Source organism: Tenebrio molitor, chromosome 1 (assembly GCF_963966145.1).
Source record: "Tenebrio molitor chromosome 1, icTenMoli1.1, whole genome shotgun sequence".
NCBI classification, from domain to species: Eukaryota; Metazoa; Arthropoda; class Insecta; order Coleoptera; family Tenebrionidae; genus Tenebrio; species Tenebrio molitor.
The window spans coordinates 21,850,470-21,873,333 of NC_091046.1; the positions used below are offsets into that span (position 1 = coordinate 21,850,470).

The window sequence follows — 22,864 nt, forward strand, 5'->3', positions numbered from 1 at the left end:
AAACGGTTCTTCTGGGACGCTTGATACCGTTCAGTGTGAGCGACCATACGAGCACGAATTTCAGTTACATCCAAAGGGGTTCTATCTTTAGGTTCCAATAGGCCCCCTAAAACAACTCTAAACCCCATTAACGCCTCGCTAGGGGAAACCCCCACGGCTCTGTTCAAGGTTCCATTTAAGCCCAACTGTACATTATGAACATTTTCATCCCAACAGTCATCATCTAAATCGGCACCCATAGTTGCGAGGGAATCAAGTACAGTCCGATTATACCTCTCTACCTGGCCATTACCACGGGGCGTGGCAACAGCATTGAAATGAATTTTGGTTTGGATGTGGTCGCAAAACTCTCGGAACTTTTCGCTAGTGAATGAGCTACCATGATCACAAATAATCCGGCGAGGGACTCCGAAGACCTTAATCATATCTTGCAAATACTTAATAGCTAACTTAGACTTAGTACTCTTGACTGGATAGAGTAGTATAAATTTGGTGAAAGCGTCTATAATGAGAAATAATAGGGTATTGCCCGCTTTTGTTTTCACGAAAGGACCCAGATGGTCGATATGCACCGTGTGGAACGGTACCGGAGTTTTAGGTATAGGATGAAGACTACCTGGTCGTTTCCCTCCGGGTAATTTAAAGTATAGACAATTCAGACAATTATTGACGTATTTTCGAACGAACAGGCGCATGCCCTTAAACCAATATTGCCTCGATACCAGATCGTAAGTTTTATCAAATCTAAAGTGACCAGAATCGTCGTGGGACACTCGCAAAATTTGGAATCGGGCTGTTTTAGGGAGTACACACCTTAACCCTCGGCCAGTAATCTTGTATACCTTTCCACCTTTTAGTGCATAATTACAGAAAAGATTGCTATTGCCGTCGCGGTCACCAGACTCTAGCAATTGTTTTATGTGTTGAATGCATGAATCATCTGACTGCTGAATAGATAACAACCAATCGATTTCATCGATTACGGCTAGATGGACACCATGTTCGCTAATAGGTAGGTTCCGACTCAAGGCGTCGACATGCCGCATTTGGAGATTAGGTACTGCGATGAACAATCGTGAACCGATACTCACTTAGTTCGAGAACCCATCTGCCTATACGTGCATTCACCTCGCCCTTAGAGAAAGCGTTTCTGACCGCGGCACAATCTGTGACAATCGTGAAGGACCTACCCAAAAGGTATTGCCGAAACCGTCGTACCGAAGACACTATAGCCAAAGCTTCTAGCTCGAAGGAATGGAATTTCCGTTCGTTCGCGGTGGTATGTTTACTGAAATATGAAATCACATTTTCCTTTTTGCCGTTGACCTGTATCAAAATTCCGGCTACACCCAAGCAACTAGCGTCAGTGTATAACCGTATCTCTAAATCAGGATTGAAAAGTGTCAGAACCGGGTCAGAAGTCAAATGAGTTTTCAGGGCTTCGAATGAAGTGTTCTGGGCTTGACCCTATACCCATGGAGCTTCTTTCTGGAGGAGTGAAGTGAGGGGTCGTGATACCCCAGCGTAATCGTTGATGAACTTTCGGAAATAAGCTGTCAAGCCAAGGAATTGGCGGACTCGATGAACGTCAGTCGGGACAGGGAAATCGCGCACTGCCTTTATTTTGTGAGAAGTTGGTCGAATTTCGGACCCACTAATTTCATACCCTAAATATTCAATGCTGGTTTGTAAAAATGAACACTTCGATAGTTTTAATGTTAATCTATTAGCTCTAAATATCTCGAGTACGCGTCGCAAAATAGACATAGTTTCATCGACACTCCGTGCCGGAATTAGGATATCGTCTAAGTAGCATAACACCTTTGTAAATCTCAACTGCCCCAACACAGAATTGACCATTCTCATAAAGACTGCAGGAGCATTGGTCAGTCCAAATGGCATCCGCAAAAACTCATAATGCCCATCCTGTGTAATAAAAGCGGTTAGCGGAACCGACTCCGGAGCCATTGGGATATGATAATACCCTGAGAATAAGTCAAGCGTCGTAAAGTAACGAAATCCCGAAAGTCGTCTTAATTGTTCCTCGATAAGAGGAAGTGGGTATTTGTCCTTGACAGTTACCTTGTTAAGCGGCCTGTAGTCAATACATAGACGATATTCACCTGTTTTCTTTTTTACTAATAGGACACTGCTCGCATATGGCGAATTTGATTCGCGAATAATATTATTTTGTAACAATTCTTCGACAAGATCCCTGATCTGGGCGCGTTCGCAATCGGAATATTGTCGCGCTCGACGAGAGGTTGGTTTAGCGTTTGTCAATTGTATAGTCATTTGGACCGTCGGATTAACACTTATTTGTGAAATATTGCTGGCCCTACAATCGGAATATTCGTTTAGAAGTCCTATCAACCCTTTAACGACTTTATCGTTGTCAATCCCCACATTTACAACAGCTTCTGAAATCGAATTTACATTCAAAGTGCTGAGTTGGGAAAACTTAAGAAGGTTCCCACTCTTTGAGTAATTCACGTCGGGAAGTTCTGTGAAATTTTGCCCCACTAAAATTTCAACTCCCATAACACATTTGTTAATTACCTACATAAAATTCTATCTGTTTGTTTATTTCATCGACAACTATGTCAAGCAGCACCGAGCCAGTAGGAATGACTCGATGCCCACCCAAAGTAGATAAGGTAACGCCTGTCTCCAATGGAACTGGTGTTGCTGACAACAGCTGTACCGCTGCTTCACTAATCAACGAACATTCGCTTCCGAAATCCACAAAGCATTTCATTTGTCTCCTCTCAATAGTGATTGTTTTGAAAAACTTACTATTAGCGCTAGGACCTATGAAATTGACGTGTTTCGGTTCAATCGCCAACAAAGGGCGTTTAGCAGTTGATCGCTGGTCATTATTGTTGTTACTGGGGCAGAACCTACGAAAATGGCCCCCGCCACCACATTTAAAGCAAGTTGGCTGAAAGGACTTGGTACTGTCTTTAGCTTTGTCCGGTTTTTTTTTGGAAATCGTGCGGATGAGGACCAGGCTTTATATTTTTCCGCACCTGTTGCCCTTTGAGTGTTCGTGTACGTTTTAGGTTTAGATATCGCAGGGGAGACCGTTGGTGAGACATTGGACGTCTCAGGTTTCGATCTGCCAAGTCTTTGTTCGTCAAGGACTCGAAAATGGGCGGCTAACACTTCAGGAGTATTAATGTTTGATGTTTCGATGGCGATTTTGATTCGCTCATTTTCGAGTCCACCCATAACGAGATTGACTTGATCGCCTTGGCTGATCGGGAGTTTCAATTTATGTATTAACGCTAATTTGGCAAAGTGATACTCGTAGTATGTGTCGTATTTATTTGCGGTACAGTCTATCATTGCTTTCATGCTTCCATGTAAATTTCGTTTTTTTTTGAAAATTATTTAAAATCATTTCCATCCACTGCTCCCAAGTGAATAAATGAGACGGTAAACCCCTATACCAAACTTCAGCAGCGCCCCTTAATTTACTTAAGGCCAGGTGACTAGTCGTCTTACTGTCCCACCCGTAAATAATGGCATATTCATCCACTTCGTGTATCCAACTAGTTACATCAGTTTCAACGGGATTAAATTCGGCCACAATATCTACAGGGTGTCCCAGAACTGGCTCCCCAGAGAAAACAGGGAGCCTTAGGACGAATATATTAACATGTATTTTGAAGAAAAAAAGTCCTATCTCAAATGATAACCGAGAAAAGACATTCTGAAGTTGACCAATTAGAGTTGAGCATCATTAAGGTGGAATAATCACAATTTTGCGTTGCCTAGGTTTCATTTTTATCCGTAAACCTCTATAATTCTGTCCATTAGATTTGGTCCACTACATTTATTAGAATGATTGTTTACGTCAGTTTGACATTTGTTATAGAATTTCGCTGCGATATTTAATTCAAGTGTATCATTTAACATGTATTCTTCCTCTGAGTACGTAGATATGATTCTTACTTTTGCGCGATGTGGGAACAATGCACGTGAAGCAGTAAGGTTGTACCGTGACAATTTCCACAAAGACAAAACAATCCTGAAATTAATCGCTCGGGGTCGAGAAACGGGTCAGATGCAGCCAGTTCGAAGAAGAAGTTGGGGGTGCTCCAAGAAATGTAAGGACTGTCGAACACGAGGAAGTCGTATTCAATGTCTTTGAGGAAGACGGCACCCGGAGTATTCGAACAGTTTCTCGTGAAATGGCTTTATCCAAGAGTTCGGTACAGAGAGTTCCAGCTGATAATAGGAGGCATCCGTACCACTATACAGGAGTACAACATCTTCTGCCAGAGGATTATCCAATTAGGCGAGAGTTTTATGTATGGTTAATAAACCAAAACGATGCTCCACACTTCTTGTCACGGATACTGTTTTCTGATGAGTCGCTATTTTGCCGGTAAGGTTGTTCCAATTATCACAACCTTCATATCTGGGCAGAGGAAAATCCAAAAGAATTATTTCTCAGAGGTTTTCAACATAGGTTTTCTGTTAATTTGTGGACTGGGCTATTGGGCGATAGTTTGGCAAGTATAAGCGTGGTGGATCCTTCCATTTGTTAAAATTCCGAATCCCCGGCTCTAGATTGGACCGTTTGAATTCCCCGCAAGATTAACGGGGGCAAAATATGCTCTGTTCATTGGCACGGAGCTACCTGATTTACTTGAAATTGTACCTCTTGCTTATCGCATAAATGACTGGTTCCAACATTTTAGCAGAAACGTTCGGGAAATTTTGGATAACCAATATCCACAGCGCTGGATCGGTCGAGGAGGACCGCATCATTGGCCTGCCAGGTCTCCAGATCTGAATCATTTATCGGCGGCCCATAAATTCAGAGGCTGATCTGAGAGTTCGAATTCAGGAGGCTTTGTTTCAGTTACTGAAGAAATGATAACTAACGCTACTACAAGAAGTTTGTTACGTAAAGCACAATTGTGCATACAAATGTGGTGGTCATTTCGAACATCTGCTTTAACATTGTTACCTATTTAAATAAATGGTTCTTTTTAGAATCGCCATTTTTATTGTTTTATTTCGAATTTTGCAATTGTCAAGTCTTGATGTTGATGACAGATAAACGTCAACGAATTTTTATATCGGAAAACGTCAAAATTCCAGTTGCCCAAACATTTTATTGATTTGTGCGATATCAGAGATTTTTTGTTGTTGTTTAGCAACCGATCGGATTTTTTAGTAACACCTGAGGACGAGCTTCCGGGATTGGTGAAATTAAAAACTTTATAACTCGGTAATTTGAGCTAGCAGAAAATTTATTTTAGTCAATTTGGAGTCTCTTTTGTTGTTGGCACATGCCTGTTTTCTCTGGGGAGCCAGTTCTGGGACACCCTGTATATATATAAAACAAAGTCGGGTTAGTTACGCTATTTATAACTCAAGAACGGCTGGACAGATTTTTATGATCTTTATATTGTTGGATTTGTCTCCGCCCCGATTAGCAGAATAACTATTAAAACATGGAATAACTAACGAAAAAAAAATTATGAAGAAAATTCAATTTGAAAGGTTATGTCATCTGTCACAATCGGTCATTGTGCGCGCATCGACAATTTGAACATAATTGAGATTTAACGTCAGCTGAGTTTTAACATCAAGTGTGATCAATGGTGAATGGTGATCAACAACACGTACTTTTGCATTGTACAGGGTGCGACAACATAACTTCCTTTTTTGAAATGCGCGCTATTCAGACTGTAGGGGTCGTAATGGGGCGGGGGTGGTCTCATTCGAAAGCCGTGGTTTTAAAGATTTGTTCCCTATCCCCCTGTCAGCTACCATCATGCGTTAGAATAGTGGAAAGCCTGCGTTTGCCGTCCACTTTTCAAACTGATTTTCTGTGATCGCAACCCTTCCGAAATCGCTTCAATGTTGGATCGTGTCGCGAACCAGAAATCAATTGTTACATGGGTCACTATGTTCAGAACATCATTTCAGACAAACCGGGAGTGTGACAAGACGAAGAACTGGAGTCTCACCTCAATAAGGGGCAATTTGTAGTAGAGAGCCCGCTCGCCCGATTTGTCCCCATGCAATTTTGTTTGTGTTTTTTTTTTGAAATCTCGCGTTTATATCGTGTGTTCCAATAAAAACTCACTCGCAGTAAGCCATGACTATAGAGATAGATAGACTGGTCATGTCGATTTTAGAATCACTGGAAGTAGTTCATTTGTTACTTACAAATTTTCATCATATTGTGAGTGACAGATAACCTATAAATTTACTTTAGTAGTTCATTTCACATCTGGTACTAAGACATACTTCACTTTTGTCATGGCTTGCTGCGAGTGAGTTTTTTGTGGAACACACGATATCAACCATCAAAGGCCCCTACAAGGCCAACATCCGTGCAGAAATTGCGAATATACCCGCTGCTATGTCATGGCATTGCGCATTGTCTACTTAGACAATGGTCATGGCTAACGCCATAACGCTAGAAATTGGCTTATTCACTTATTTAGTGTATCGCACCTGTATATAACTAATTAATTATGCATTTAAGTACGTCAACTGTTTGCAATTACATATTTAAATGCTACCCCAAGTAATGTTACGTCGCGGGGGAAGCTGTTTTAGGGTTGAACATTTATTGCTGTGCGGCATACCTAACCTCGAAACTATCAAACAAGTGAACAGTGCGTCCAAACCAGTGGAACAAAATCTTCATCTACAAAATGTTTCCAACAAACACGCTTATCCTTAGTAATTCTTTCTAATTTTTAATTTAATTTTCCATATTTTCTTCCCGTCAGATGTTGACTGTATCCCAACCAAACTCATTAAAATATTCGATCCGTTTATGGTGATTATTAATTCTAGATTATTTTTATACAGTGAATTTTTTTTATCAATGAACCATAGAGATTTACATGGTATAAAGTATAAACTTTATTTCGCGTCAATGGTGTTTCTATTGCTAATTTCAAAATTATTTTTCGGACATGTCAATCCGTATGGTTCATTGATAAAAAATTTCACTGTATAGTTACTCGGGACACAGCAATTTGCTCTACTACTCATTATACTCTCACTTCTTGCAAATGAATTTACCGAAAAAACTTAATTTTTCAGTACTCTATCAATGAATTGTCGTAAATTCATCGGAGTTAAGCACATTTGCACATCACGTGACGTGAATATCTCTTTCATTTTGATTATTCATTTTATCTTAATAAATAAACTTTATTCAATTCAGCTAATAAGTTACAAACATTTATTGATTCTGAGGCGGTACGAAGTTCGCCGGGTCAGCTAGTTTTTAATAAGAGAGGTATGCATACTTATAGTGAAATTTTTTTAATAAACAATTGTCAGTGTCAAAATGAAGTAAAAAACCATACTGTACCACCCTAAAATTTGGACATATGGACCAGCTGTATAACAATTTGACACCAAATCATGGTTAAGGTTATGTTCACTTCACTTCCCGTACCTTTCTTCCGTGAATTCATTTTCAAAACAAACTTAATGAGAAATCAGGAGAAACCTTTTCGAATTTGAAATAAACTCTCGCTCGTTAGGGCGCAGGCTCAGTTACATAAAAAAATGTTGACACACAATGTGACCAATCGTATTATCATGAAAATCACAGTTTGGCTCATACCAACAAGACAACGTTTTGACAATTGTTTATTAAAAAAATTCAACTATACGCTACGACTTTCATTGGCTTTTTGTAACTTACCTGCGACTTCCTGCATACCTCTTACAATTGCCTCGGAGATGCTAGCCATCGGTACGCTTGTGGTGGAAGTCCCGCATCGTGGAGTGTCCACCAGTACTTGCATCTCACTGTCGGGATGATAACCAGACCCCTGAAAGCCATCGTTCGTGGGAACTCCATCAACACCGTCGGGGTGCTGGGGAAGGTCATGTGGAAGTTCATCACCATCCCTACGGCGACGATGCGGTGACCGGTGTCGTTGTCGGCGTCGCGAGCTATGTTTTTCGTCGTGGTACCGGCGAAAATGCGATCTGCGGTTTGGCATTTTGGCTTTCGATTCGAGCACTACACGCACAAGTTCGATGCCACTTCTGATGTTAAAATTGAAACTCGCCAGTCACAACAAATACAACAAATATATTAGTCTTGTCTTTTATTACAATTTGTGATTGAAAAATTGATAGATTGTTATTCTGGCGTATCTCAGCAACGCAATGTTCAAATATTTCCACTCGGTATCTCGGATGCTGACTCCGGCCTTTTGTCCCAGTGGCGTCTGTTGTTTCGTGCGGTCTCGGCGGGGCTCGGATCGTGGGAACCCCAGAATGTTAACAGTACGGTGAACGGTTTTAAAAAATGTCGGTTTTTCCAGTGGTGTAGTACTAAATAATAAAACCAGATTTTGGCGATTTGTATTTCGCGACAAATTATTGTTTGAAAATGACGGATTTTCGCCAGATTAACAGAAAGTTCTTACTGGAATTTATAGAACTCTTCGCAGTCTTCCGTGTTTCTGGAAAATATATGCTTTTATAGCTAATGCCGCCGCCCGCCGCCACTGCATACAAATATAACTTGATATTTATTACTCATTAAAACCTTTAAATAAAGCTGAAGTGTGTGTGCAACTCGTGTTCGTCGTTTTTGTTCGAACAGACTTGTTCGTCGAGCAAAACCGTCGAACAAAAACGCAGTATGTGGGGCCCTTTAGGTAGACTATATTGTAAGACCCCAATTTGAATTCAAATTACCGCCATCGCAACAACGGAAGGAACTAGGACTAAAGGAAGACGCGAGATGATCGGGAAGATCCGGAAGCGGGGGAGTGGGACGATGTTTTTTTATGAGGGTTTTGTTTTGTTGTTAAGGGTAGACGCGCCACTCGATTTTCTGCTTTTCGATGGTTCAGATGTGTTTCGTGAATGCCTGTATTAGTTGAAAATTAATTATTATATGTGACAAAACTGTGGTCGTGTAATTCTTGTTATATTGCTCGATCAGAGTAAATCACGGTTACGAATTAAACATTCCCGGTCGCGGATGAGACACGTGTTGATTGCTCATAGGTGAAAATCTCGTGAGTCGTCGAGAGTGTGTGCGCTAGACTTCAGGTAGTACAACCTTCCTAACAATACGTGTCTAGCAGGTATGTTGTTTTTCCTTTGTTATTCCGAGGAGCTCCGGAGAAGTAGGAACTCAGACTGTGGGTAATTTCTTGGGGGAAAGGCGCAGTAAAGTTATCGGTTAGTAGTAACCCGGTGGGCGCGTCCATTTTTAAGTTTACGAGACCGTGAGAATTCGTTGATCGCGTTCGGGTTGAAATTCAGATTTATGTAGGGGCGAATAGGGGAAATACGGTGGACGAATCCATTTTTTTTCCAGTTAGCGTTCAGTCCGGACGAATCGTAGAAATCCGTTGGGCGAGTCCATTTTTAAAAGCTCGAGTGCGGTAGGGGCGGCCGGTCGGAATCCGTTGGGCGAGTTTATTTTTAAAGTTCGAGTTCGGTACAGAGACCCGTCGGAATCCTTTGGACGAGTCGATTTTCAAAGTTAGGATAAAAGGGGTAGAAACGGTTAACAGACCATATTGCGTCAGCGATTTAATTAGGGAAAACGGGAGTCCATTTTGGGAACGGCCTTCCATTTGCTCCAAGGAAAAACGGGGTACGTGTTTGGACTGTTTGGCCGAAGTCAGGAGTGTAGCCGCGGGGTCAGTTAATCCACGTTGCAATGAAAAACGAGAACACATAAAAAGGGCCGACGTGAGATTGCTCACGTGGGACCTACGAGGCTTTTTCAGACGTGTGACCTTGGCCATGTAGTTTCTCGACGCCCTCGGTGGAAGGCCTCTGTTTCATTTGGTGTGGGACCCGCAAGGGTGATTCGGAGGACACAAACTGGGGCACTGTACCCAAATCGAAGGAGTTAGGTGTCTCAGGGACTTGTACGACCCGACTACTAGGGTAAAAATTAGGAGACTGGGGGGCGAGAGTTAGATTAACTTCGCAAACGTAGGCCGCGTGCTATCTTGAAGAGCTGAGAGTCTGAGTTGCGTAACTTTCATTTAGGGAACTAGATGTCGGTCATTGTTATCTTGAGTCTTGTTGCGAAATGTTATGTAGCCTGTTGCATTATTGAAAAGATTATGGTGTGCCATCGTTTGTGGATGATTTTTGGGGGTTTTACTCATCTCATTTACAGTGTCTGTTTTCTCATCATGTCATTTGTTTCACGGTGTCGCTTTGTACCTCACGCTCAGGATTAAGTTTTTGTTGTTAGTTAATTTGTTTAACTTTTCTTGATTCGTTGTGAACTGTTACTCGACAAAAGAAAGGGAACTCTTACTTTGTCTACACTCCTGCAGAGGTAGATAAACACATTTCCTGTGTTGTTATGTATTTTTCTTGTTATGTCATGTAAAGTAGCACCGCTGAATTATTTAATTTGCCATGTGATCGGGTTTTCGTATCAATCAGCACTGTAGATGAAAACGAGAATGTATTTACTCATGTGTGTATAAAATAAATACAGGCGTCCTCCCACCGATTTATGTATTTTTATTTCGAAGTTTGTCCACCCTGCAGGTCCGCTAGTCTGCCGCCATTTTGTCCAAAATACACAACGTAGGGGTTCTACCGCTTCGATGACGATCACGACATGGCCAATTTGTTCAATTTCGCGGGTTTAATTTGAATGTTCAAATATTTAAATTTTGGCGGAAGACTGGCGATACCTGGGTTATTACAATATCATGAATAAAAAAAAAAAATAATAAACAGGTTCCCGAAACGGACTGAGCGCATTCACTAGCAGAGCGATTTGATATGACAGGGCTAGCGCAAAAAAATTTGTAAGTTAAGGCGGCGAGCGAAAATACAAAGGTTGGTATATTCGAATATACAATGGTTGGTATATTCGAATATACAAAGGTTCGTATATTCGAAATCGCCCTGGTTACTAAAATAACCGCTGTTATACATGGTAACTAAAGAAAATCAAAGATTCTTATTGGTTTATAAAGTAATGACTAATGAATGATATAGTCATGTCAAAAAAGCCCAATTTACACACGAACTCGTTAAATTCCAGTATAACAAAAATTGCTAAATTTTTATTCAAATTAGGTACTACATTTTTATAAATAAAAGTTCAATTTGTTGAGGAGTTAAAATTCTACAATCTTCCTATGTGTTTTTAAATACATAGTTGTTTACATAATTAATGGGATAAAAGCAATATTACAGGACTCGAGTGTGAAGATTGCAGATGACGAGGGCGTTAGCCCGAGTTCATCTGTAATCACACGAGTTTCCTGTAATCAGTGTTGCCAGATGATATTTTTAAAATCCCCCAACTGGAAGCACGAAATCCCCCAAAAATAATGGTATTTTGCAGAAAAACCCCCAAAATTTCAAATAAATAAAACATTTATTTATTATACTCATCAACTTTTGAAAAAACAAAAAAAAAATCAAATACATACAGGATGTCCCAGAACTGGCTCCCCAGAGAAAAAAGGGAGCCTTAGGACGAATATATTAACGTGTATTTTAAAGAAAAAAAGTCCTATCTCAAATGATAACCGAGAATAGACATTCTGAAGTTGACCAATTAGAGTTGAGCATCATTAAGGTGGAATAATCGCAATTTTGCGTTGCCTAGGTTTCCTTTTTATCCGTAAACCTCTATAATTCTGTCCATTTGATTTGGTCCACTACATTTATTAGAATGATTGTTTACGTCAGTTTGACATTTGTTATAGAATTTCGCTGCTATATTTAATTCAAGTGTATCATTTAACATGTATTCTTCCTCTGAGTACGTAGATATGATTCTTACTTTTGCGCGATGTGGGAACAATGCACGTGAAGCAGTAAGGTTGTACCGTGACAATTTCCACAAAGACAAAACAATCCTGAAATTAATCGCTCGGGGTCGAGAAACGGGTCAGATGCAGCCAGTTCGAAGAAGAAGTTAAGGGTGCTCCAAGAAATGTAAGGACTGTCGAACACGAGGAAGCCGTACTGAATGTCTTTGAGGAAGACGGCACCCGGAGTATTCGAACAGTTTCTCGTGAAATGGGTTTATCCAAGAGTTCGGTGCAGAGAGTTCTAGCTGATAATAGGAGACATCCATACCACTATACACGAGTACAACATCTTCTGCCAGAGGATTATCCAATTAGGCGAGACTTTTATCTATGGTTAATAAACCAAAACGATGCTTCACACTTCTTGTACGGATACTGTTTTCTGATGAGTCGCTATTTTGTCGGTAAGGTTGTTCCAATTATCACAACCTTCATATCTGGGCAGAGGAAAATCCAAGAGAATAATTTCTCAGAGGTTTTCAACAAAGGTTTTCTGCTAATTTGTGGACTGGGCTGTTGGGCGATCGTTTGGCAAGTATAAGCGTGGTGGATCCTTCCATTTGTTAAAATTCCGAATCCCCGGCTCTAGATTGGACCGTTTGAATTCCCCGCAAGATTAACGGGGGCAAGATATGCTCAGTTCATTGGAATGGAGCTACCTGATTTACTTGAAATTGTACCTCTCGCTTATCGCATAAATGACTGGTTCCAACATTTTAGCAGAAACGTTCGGGAAATTTTTGATAACCAATATCCACAGCGCTGGATCGGTTGAAGAGGACCGCATCATTGGCTTGCCAAGTCTCCAGATCTGAATCATTTATGGGCGGCTCATAAATTCAGAGGCTGATCTGAGAGTTTGAATTCAGGAGGCTTTGTTTCAGTTACTGAAGAAATGATAACTAACGCTACTACAAGAAGTTTGTTACGTAGAGCACAATTGTGCATATAAATGAATGGTGGTCATTTCGTACATCTGCTTTAACATTGTTACCTATTTAAATAAATGGTTCTTTTTAGAATCGCCATTTTTATAGTTTTATCAACGATCATGTAAAAAGTAGGCACTTTTTGCACTTAAATCGTTGCCAAAGTTGACGTTTAGTGAATTGACGGAATCGTGCCATAAAACTTTTAGTCCACGATTATGTCAAACAAGAAAATAGTGTTATAAAATTTTTAGTGCACGATTATGTCAAAAAAGAAGAAATCTGTAATAACGATTTTTATATTTATTTAATATCACTGACCTCTAGAGATCAGTGATTTAATATACAGAGTGTTGGTATTAACAAAACATAGATACATATTTACTATTAAAAGAATTAATTCTTCCCTATATGTACATCCATTTTACAGTTGGTGCAATTTTTAACAATAATCTTCGGTAAAGAGTTTGGTACTTGAGGCTGTGAGGATTTGGCAGTGCTTGGCAGTTGAGAAGATGTACCCATTTCATTTTCCGCACGAGTAGTAGAAGAAGTACTAGGCTGATTTTCTCCTATCCCCAAAATTTTATTGGAAATGGAAATCTTATTTGCTATGGATTCCTCCACATACGACTCTGCCACGGTCGTACTCTTCCATCCTCCATGCCTCTTTAGAGATAATATGTCTCCTCCAGCATCGACAAGGATGGTGGCAGAGGATCTAATGATAATAGTAAATAATATATGAGTGTATAATATACGAGTTTATAATAATTACCTTCTAAAAGTGTGACCACTATACTCATGTGGATTTGTCAAGCCAAGATATTTAGCAATGTCACTAGGTATTTTTCCAAAGGTATTAATCCCGACTGGTTGGGTGGAACATTTTCCATTTCGATAAAAAACAAATAATCGCTCATGTTTTGTATGTGAAGGTCTAAGGTCTAAAGTCTATAAATTTCAACCATATTTTTGATGTCATGATCTCTTCCATCAATGACAAAAGTTCGGGGTTTATTGGTTTTCGTGTCAGGTATTTTCACTACTAAGATAGAACCAGTGTCTTCTATATCTTTAGTGCTCATCTTGAGAAACTCTTCCCTTCTACACGCGTCTGCAATTCCAAAAATAGACACGACCTGCAGTTTTAGAATATTATAATTAATTGAAAATAATTACAATGAAGTTATTTACCTTCATCATCAAGTACGTTTCGTCTGGTGCTTCATTAATAAATTTGTAAATTTGGTCCTTGCTGAATACTTTAGACTTCTTACATTGATAGCCTGCCGATTGCCGTTTCATAAACGCAGTTAATTTAAAAAAATGTTTAAGGTCGATGTTTTTTTTTATCAGCAGCGAAGACTTTACCATAGAGTATTCCGACCAAAGACTTGATGGTTTTACATGTTTAGCCCTGTCAGCAAAATAAGCTAGACACACATTTTCCGTTACATTCATTTCGACCTTGTTCCTTCTTGAACACCAGTTCGTACTGTTGGCGAGACTTTTGGGGTAGTAAATTTAAAGTAGCTTTACGTGCAGCTTCAAATACTTCCGGGGGAATATTTTCTTCATTGTTTTCACACATTTTTTCAAAAATTTGTTTCCACTTTACAAATGGCGTCTTAAATTCGTACACTTTGTTTACAAACTGGGTGCTAAACAACGCAGGCGATCAACGCACGCTGATGTAGTTGTCACATTGTCACAATTTAAAAAATCACAAATAAAATAATTACTAAAAGTAAAAGGTTATGATCGTAGATAAAATGTTGTAAGACATACTTGTAAAAAGTTCCTTTGTTGCACTCACATTCTTTAAAATACTCCCTCGTACCTCGGTCGTATTTTAAACCCGTTCGTGCAATAAAGGATACCTTTTTACACTTATATCTTAAATATCTATTATTTCGAATTTTGCAATTGTCAAGTCTTGATGTTGATGACAGATAAACGTCAACGAATTTTTATATCGGAAAACGTCAAAATTCCAGTTGCCCAAACATTTTATTGATTTGTGCGATATCAGAGATTTTTTGTTGTTGTTTAGCAACCGATCGGATTTTTTAGTAATACCTGAGGACGAGCTTCCGGGATTGGTGAAATTAAAAACTTTGTAACTCGGTAATTTGAGCTAGCAGAAAATTTATTTTAGTCAATTTAGAGTCTTTTTTGTTGTCGGCACATACCTGTTTTCTCTGGGGAGCCAGTTCTGGGACAGCCTGTATACTTAACGCAGGAAAAAAAACGAATATACCCCTTCAGGCACGCACAGAAGTCCCAAAAATGTAAAAGATTGATGGTAGTAACCGGAATGCAGTTTTGGAAATCTACAATAGTCAAATGCAAAATATTTTGATCGTCAATGTCGTTTTTTGACAAACTTTGACGTTAATTGTGACATTGGCGCTGCGATGTCAGGCCCATAATGCTATCGTCCGTTCATTTAAATGTATCCTCAAAGTTGGCGTTGAAGAGTCGATTGTGATCGCATCACTTCACTCGTGTAAAATCGTAAGATTTAAACAGCTGATCCGTGAACCGTAATACGTATAGTGCGTCTTCAACTCTAACTTTGAGGATAAATTTAAATGAACGCAGGATACTAATTGACGTTTAAATTATTTTTGATTTTTTGATGACAATAAGGCTTGATTACACAGTGTAAATTACAAAATTCTGACATAAACGAATACATAATTTTTTTAGTGACATTGACGACCAAAACGTTTTGCATTCGACTGTTCACCTACCTATGAATTTAGGGAATTCCTGAAAAAAGTTCTAAAATTGTTACATTTTCTGCTCGTAGATACATATGAAAATAAATTTGAAAACATTTTTTTAAAATAGTGTTTTTATCTTGAATATTGATAATATGATCCTCACCCCCATAAATACCACCAAAAATTATTGTCCCCCCAAAAAAAACCCCAAACATTTATACACCCCAAAATTTACCCCATCTCTCTAAAAAACCCCCATTTTTGGGGGGAAAACCTCCAATCTGGCAACACTGCCCGTAATATGCTTTAGCCCACGTGTTATGTCAAGGCGATCTTCATTTACCAGGCCATGACACTGACCAAAGACAGTGTGCTATGGAATGGCCTACCACAGTCTGGCAACATTGCTTCACCAACATTTAGTGAAAAAATTCGAAATCCACTAAACCTGTCATTGTATTTGCATTTGTCAAATATGAGTGATCTAGTTTTACGACAGTTCAAAAATGCGTTATCGCATTGTAATATATAGTTTAGAACCACCTTGGGGACAGAAAAATAACGGGGCTCATTACTGTTACTGATAATATTTCAGATGCTCTGCTTGGTTATAAACTAACGCATTTCCAATTTAAATATAACAATTTTGTTCTCCCCATTATCTAAATCCCACCCCATTTCTTGTAACTTGCTTCCCAGTTTCATTTCAATATTCGTTTTTAAAGTCAAAAGATTTTCCCCAGTGATTGTGTCTTCATTACTAATTTTGATTATGTCATCCCAAATTGTAATTTCTTCGTAATTAGAAGTTATTGGCACTTCGTTTGGCACAAGTCGCTTCATTTTGTCCCCATTGATATCTGTTCCCCTAAAATGTTTAGCACAAACATGGCTACTTTTGCGAATTCTTCACTCTTCGATTTTTAAAATCTCTTTCCAAATTGGCTTCATTTCCTCATTTGATGGAAACTTAAATACAGGTACCTACGTAATTTGAAGAAGAAGACGCATAATTTGAGTTGCAATTTGGTACGCAACACTTAAATGACATTTTTAATTCAATTTGACGAATTTGACCAAGAACTTGTCAAAATTTATTTTAAATGTCGAATTAGTTTCAAAATTTTAGGAACGTCGTAGGTCATGGAATGGCCTACCAGGGAATGTGGCAATGCAGCCAGTGTCCTGGTCTGTAACTTGGTTATGTACAAAATTTTATCTAAGACTGCCCCAAATTAAAAAAATAAATGACAGGTGGACGCTCTAAGCCGGAGCGTTAAGTCCATATTCCTTCATGCCGTTTTGTCGTAATCCTTTTTTTTCGTCCATTTTGTGCCGTGCTGTTGCAAGCGAGGGAGTGGGCAATCCCATCGCTAGGCTTTTAGTGCCCATTCGTCCAACTTCCAACTTTCTTTTCCTTGGGAGACGTAGTGGGTACCTTCCGTTCAATTTGAAAGTTATCTTCGAAATCGCCTGAAGATATCAAGTCGGTATCGATCTCGCCGGAAATCGCTCTCTTACCGTAAACATGATGGGCCGAAGCTCATCTCAATCCATCAGGAGTGTCCTTCACTCGAAGTACTTCAATCTTACCATCATCTGGGGTGCGTTCGGAAATGTGCTGTGGGAATAGGTAATAATGGTAAGGTAATGGTACACCCAAGGATTATGACGTCACTGAGGAGATGCGAGATGTGCCGCGGCAACATCACATTTGTGAACGGTTTGTTGCAATTTTGTGGTACTGGTAGGAGTGGGAGTTGTTCTATGGTTTGTGGTTATGTACAATTGTACATACTGTTAGATGAAATTTCAAATGTCCCGCCAGACGGCGAGGCCAGTGGTCCGGAGGCAGCGGGGGAAACACCGCTCTGCTCGGATCAAGAAACAGCAAGATCAGAGAGTAGTAATCAAGCTCACATGCAGTTATGTTGGTCATCTACCCAAAATAAATTAGTTTTAATTTGTCCGAGGTTTTCATTTAACAATACGTATAAAATAAAATGTGGACATTGCCAATTGAAGAGAAGATATAAACCAAATAAATTTTTTAAAACAAAATGTTTGAATTTGTACATAGTTAATCTTTTTTCCTTTTCTTTCTTAACTTTTTTCTTTTGTTGTTTCATTACATTCTAGTTAGTTTAGTTCTTTATCTATTAGATCTTAGCATTTAGTTTCATTGAAAGTGGTTGCGCTCTACAATCGTGTGTCATTGGCGCGTTTTTTGATTCACGATTCGTCTGTTCGAAAACGACCATAAACCCTCCCCCTCGGGGAGGCCAAAAAAGAAGAAAGTAGTTAGTCTCAGTTCGTTCGTCCGTAACTAGCAAAACTCAAACATCTCGAACAGGAAGTGAGTTACACCGCGCACAGAGACACGAACGAAATTCAGACATCCAGCGCCAACGGTAAGTCGTTTTTGAATTTGTTGAATCGCGAATCCCGTAACACAGCTCTTCGTTTAGGTAGGCTTATAATCAACAATCGGTTGATATAAGTGCCCTGGAGACACACACAAATATTACATTGTTTTATTCCGTTTAACCTATATTACCTATTTTATTAAATTAGAGAAATATAGGTAAAGGTAAAAAAATCACCAAATTAGCAATACTGCTTAGCGACTTAGCCAGCCCCAACTTATTATTTAGGCGCCAAAATGACAGAACCGGTAGTACCGACCTTGACCATGACGTATCTCCTCGCGCGCGAAATTCAAATTAGAGCAATTACGAACGAGTCCTTCGATTTTGGATGATAACCACCCCCTTCCTTGGGTGATTCGAAAAAGAAGTTACTTCCGTCGGCGATTCGTGTACAACCTGTTGTTGGTGGTGAAACTAGTGGCGACTGCTCATTTTCGAAAAATATCTGATCACCAGGGATCCATCGCTCACTATTTGAATTAATTTTGTCCTCTTCGGCTGGGAATCGACTCTTCTGTTTCGATATCGAGGCAAAATTTCCTTCGGGGATTAAACATCACCATCACGAGTTCATCGTCGACGCGTGGCGAATCCATTGAAACATCTTGTACCTAGTCACCCTATCGAAGGTAAAAACCTATCTGAATTCCTCATTCGTTTAGCTTGGTACTAATGTACGATCGTACGTGTACATTAGGGTGCCTTTGGAGGGCTAGACTTTGGAGGACTAAATCCTGAGAGGCCACATTTCGGGCGATCCGATCAAAATCCTCGTGTTCGCCTTCGCAACCCGGAGTTTCTCCGCTCCATCGCACGCAAGCCGTCATAGACCGTCACTATGATACCGGACTGGAGCTGACCTCCCGGAACCTCGACACCGGAGCCATCTCGTCAGATAAGTCCCAAAACTAGCGCCCGACCGTCACCTACGCTCAAAATCGGCTTATCGTCTTCGACTCGCTCGTTTCGGACCTATTAACTCTTCATGACCTTGAATACTTAATTTTTTTGTGTATTAACTTACCTTGAGTATCTCACTCATAACTCTTAGTACCTACTCAAAAACTCATTACTTTCATCAAATTCATCAAATTGTTGTTAACTAAATTGTAAAACGGAAGTCGTAGCTACTACTGAAGTTAACTTTCACTTGTAAATTTGTTTCAAATTGAAAATTGCTCATACGTTCGTAAACTGAATTCTACATTTTTTTAAATTATTATCTGTACATACATACATCGTCCTACTGACTCGTAATTTTTTCAGAGGCAGTTTTTTTCGTTAAATTGCCAGGCAACAAAATTTTCATTGAAATGTCAAGTTTACTTCGACAAAAAAAGTGATAATTGAATTTGGAATTGGTATTGAAAGTAAATTTCAGTATTAAATGTGGTCATTTGGACCTGAATCCATGTTTTGGATCATTATTGTAATAACATCTGGGAGACCATTTAAAATTTAATTTTCATTTATAATATCACGAGTAGTCCAAATTATGTCGATTATTTTTCAAACTGGCCACGAATTATCAATTGTGCTTGGGAATGAATCCACGAGTGCGCCAGCACGAGTGAGATTCCCAAGCACAATTGAATGAGTAAAACCAGTTCGAAAAATAGTCTACATAATTTGGACTACGAGTTGTATTCGGAGGACTATTCCATGAACCAACTTTGGCAATTTGGCAGCAAATCGGAAGAAGAAATTAACGCAGAAATCGAAGAAAATGTTTCCAACAACACAAAAAAGACACGTGAGTCCATTTGGAAGCAATTCTCAAGGCTGCAATCATTTGTTAAAAATTATCGCTGGGATCACTAGTGGTATTACCGATACAATTTCCACGAGTGGGAATATTCGGTCCAATTTTTTGAAACCATGGGAACAAATGTGTAAAATGGTGTTTTTATTGGTCCATTTTTAACAAATAACAAGTGAATGGAATAGTCAATGAAATGACATTGCTTCGTCAATACCAACCCAATTCCATTAAAATAAAAGTCACCAGATAATAATTTTATATTTAAAAAAATTAAATTAATGAAGCCGAAGTAGAAAAAATAGCATGTTACACTCGTTGCACAAGACATGTTGTCGAACTCGTTCCTTTAGAACACTCCTCACTGCGTTCGTCGTGTTCTAAACCTCTCGTTCGACAATAGACTGTCTTGTGCAACTCGTATAACAATATAGGTACTATTAAAATAATGCTACAAACTATCAACTACAACAATCTACTACAGTTTTTACTCTTCTAACTTTAACTTTCGCAAATTCTTTAATTAAGGTAGTACCTAGCAGGTGCCAAAGAATTACACCGCATATAAACTTGTAATTTTTAATATTTTTTGCTAAAACTCTTGCTTTAACTTAGTTTCTGAATTTCTGTTGACGTCTTCTATTTATAAGTATTTGGAATAATGCATCACACCTAGTGGCACTCAATGGTTTTAGACCTAATTGTAAAACATAATCTTTTAGTACTTCCAAACGCTTTGTAGAACCAGAAAAAAGTGTAAAGTTTTTGTACAATAGAAAAAAAGTTGTTTCTGTAGAAAAAGACGCTGCATTATTCACAACTATGTTTAAAGGATGACATGGACAGGGCACATAAAACACCCTTGGATATTTTTCAAGTATTTTATTTTGTACACTCTTTCTTTCTTCCTTCATGTTAGCTCCGTTCTCATAGCCTTGCCCTCTAAACCACTTTAGCTCAAAACCTAAATTTTTCAAATGTAAGATAACAAAAAGGCAATTGTTTTTTGTAATAATTGCCGCCTCAACTTTTAGGAGCGGCCGCGCGGTATATAACAAACAAAAATAATGATTTCGCGTTGTCAGATCAAAAATCGCCAACGATGCACCTGCACCATACCAGAAACCGAAATAAAAGAGTACCGAAATCGCTTATGCAGAGGTGTGCGATAAATCATAATTCGTATACATCAATATAGAATAATATAGAGTCATAGACCAACACAGAAAAGTGTTGCCTAAGATTTTTATAGAATGGTTCAAATTGTATTTTGATTTCATTGCCTATGCCGCCCCCTTACGGTGGCGCCTGATGCGGCCGCCTCTCTGCATCATAGCACGGCACGGCCCTGGTGAGACAAATCATCACCATAAGCACTGTAAAACCTCTGTAAGTCATAATAAATGTCAGTACATGTAATCTTTGTTAATACATATTTAATAATATTTAATATTAAAGTCGCTTATAACGACGACAAAGGGACCGCAAATTCTCGTCGTTATAAACGGACGTCGTTACATAAGACTATTTTTTTTTTTAGTGAAAAAGCTAAATATAAGTATACGTCCTATTACAAGAAATATAATTATAAAAAAACAATAAGTATAAAAGCGTATAAGTAAGCTTCAAATGTTGATAGTGGCTCAAATTCTATCCCAGTTGCGTAAAAGAATATGGTTATTGTTGCATTTTTATATCAGAATTTTGAGAATCACATATGTATGTCATCGTAGAGAAGATTTGACAACGGCATCTATTGTAGTTTCATAAGCGATTTACAAATATATGGTTTGCTATACTTTTTTCTTAAAATAAAAAAGATATAGGGGCGCGAATACCAATCTGAATCACCCGGTATATCATCAATAAAGCCGTTAACGTTAAAGCTGTTAACGAAGTTTGAATGATTTTTTTTGACAATACTGACGTTTCTAAATGTCATAGATAGATGGTTATTTTAAAGAAATTCCATGATCACAAAAAAAAAACTATAAAAACCTCTATGAGAAACCATCGTATTTAATGACAATTAATTTCACATAAGATGTTCAAACTGCCTTTCACCCACTTCATACACAGAGTTGCTCGTCGCAGCAAGTTATTTTGAACATTTCGTAACATCTCAGATATCAGAGCCGCAATAGACTCTTGCAGTCTGTTTTTCAATTCTTCCAAAGTGTCCACTGGCTCACGGTGTATGTAGTCTTTATAAATTGATTCCACAGAAAAAAATCAATTCCTCGACTGATCCAGCTATGCGGATACCATGTATTCAGTACTTGCTGGGTTAACCTTGAATTTTGGGGAGGGACACCGTCATGCTGAAACCATATTTGTCTCCTCAAGTTTAAATCGATGTCTTCTAATAATTCCGGAAGATTGTTTTCAAGAAAATCTGAATAATCTTCACCATTTAGACGTCGAGGAAGACGAAAAGGTCCTATCTAAAAATACAAACATTACAAATCTTAGATTAAAGTGAAATCACTAAAGTTATTAGTATTACCAAGCGATCATCAATTATTCCAGCCCACACATTAGTACTAAATTTTTCTTGAAAACCTCTAACTCCAATAATATTTGGATTTTCATCCGCCCATAGGTGCCAGTTGTGAGTGTTACACATCCCTTCTCTTGAAAATGAGCATTCCTCGGTAAAAAGAATATTCCGAGCGAAATTTGGATTCATTTTGCTGCAACAATCATCGGCAAAATCCTATTCTTCTATGATAGTCTGCTTCTTGAAGCTGCTGAACTCTCGTATAATGATATTGAGAAGGATATAACTGCTGCTCTTGAATAATGCTATGTGTAGTGGATTTCGAAGAACCAACCATACGCGCAATTACACGAACACTTCTTCTTGGGTTCAAGAACTGCTTCTTCCACTGCTACTTCACGTGCCTGACGTGGAGCTCTAGCTACACCTTTTTTTTTACTGGCATTACACTACCCGTTTCTCTAATTCGACTGAGTAGTTTTAATATGACATGATTGTCGAGATGACGCCGATCTGGAAAACGAATGGCAAACTCACGAGCAGCAGCTGCTGCATTACGGTCACATTGGCGATAGAGGATGGCCATTTCTAAATATCCTTCATTAGAAAATGACATGACTGACAAAATTATGAAAAAACGTCAGTGTCAAAATAATTCATTCAAAATCACCATGATTTTACATGGCACGC

The 22,864-nt window shown here is 38.9% G+C and overlaps 1 long non-coding RNA gene and 1 pseudogene across 1 annotated transcript; both read right to left on the reverse strand.

Moving 5' to 3' along the window:
• Nucleotides 1-2,668: 2,668 nt before the first annotated feature.
• On the reverse strand, nucleotides 2,669-8,000 carry LOC138137582 (uncharacterized; annotated as a pseudogene).
• Nucleotides 8,001-13,037: 5,037 nt separating this feature from the next.
• Nucleotides 13,038-14,964, reverse strand: LOC138141320 (uncharacterized). The gene is made up of 4 exons (XR_011163076.1): nucleotides 14,950-14,964; nucleotides 13,952-14,894; nucleotides 13,533-13,896; nucleotides 13,038-13,475 (listed from the first exon to the last, which is right to left on the reverse strand). It is a non-coding gene; the product is annotated as an uncharacterized lncRNA (long non-coding RNA).
• Nucleotides 14,965-22,864: the final 7,900 nt, after the last annotated feature.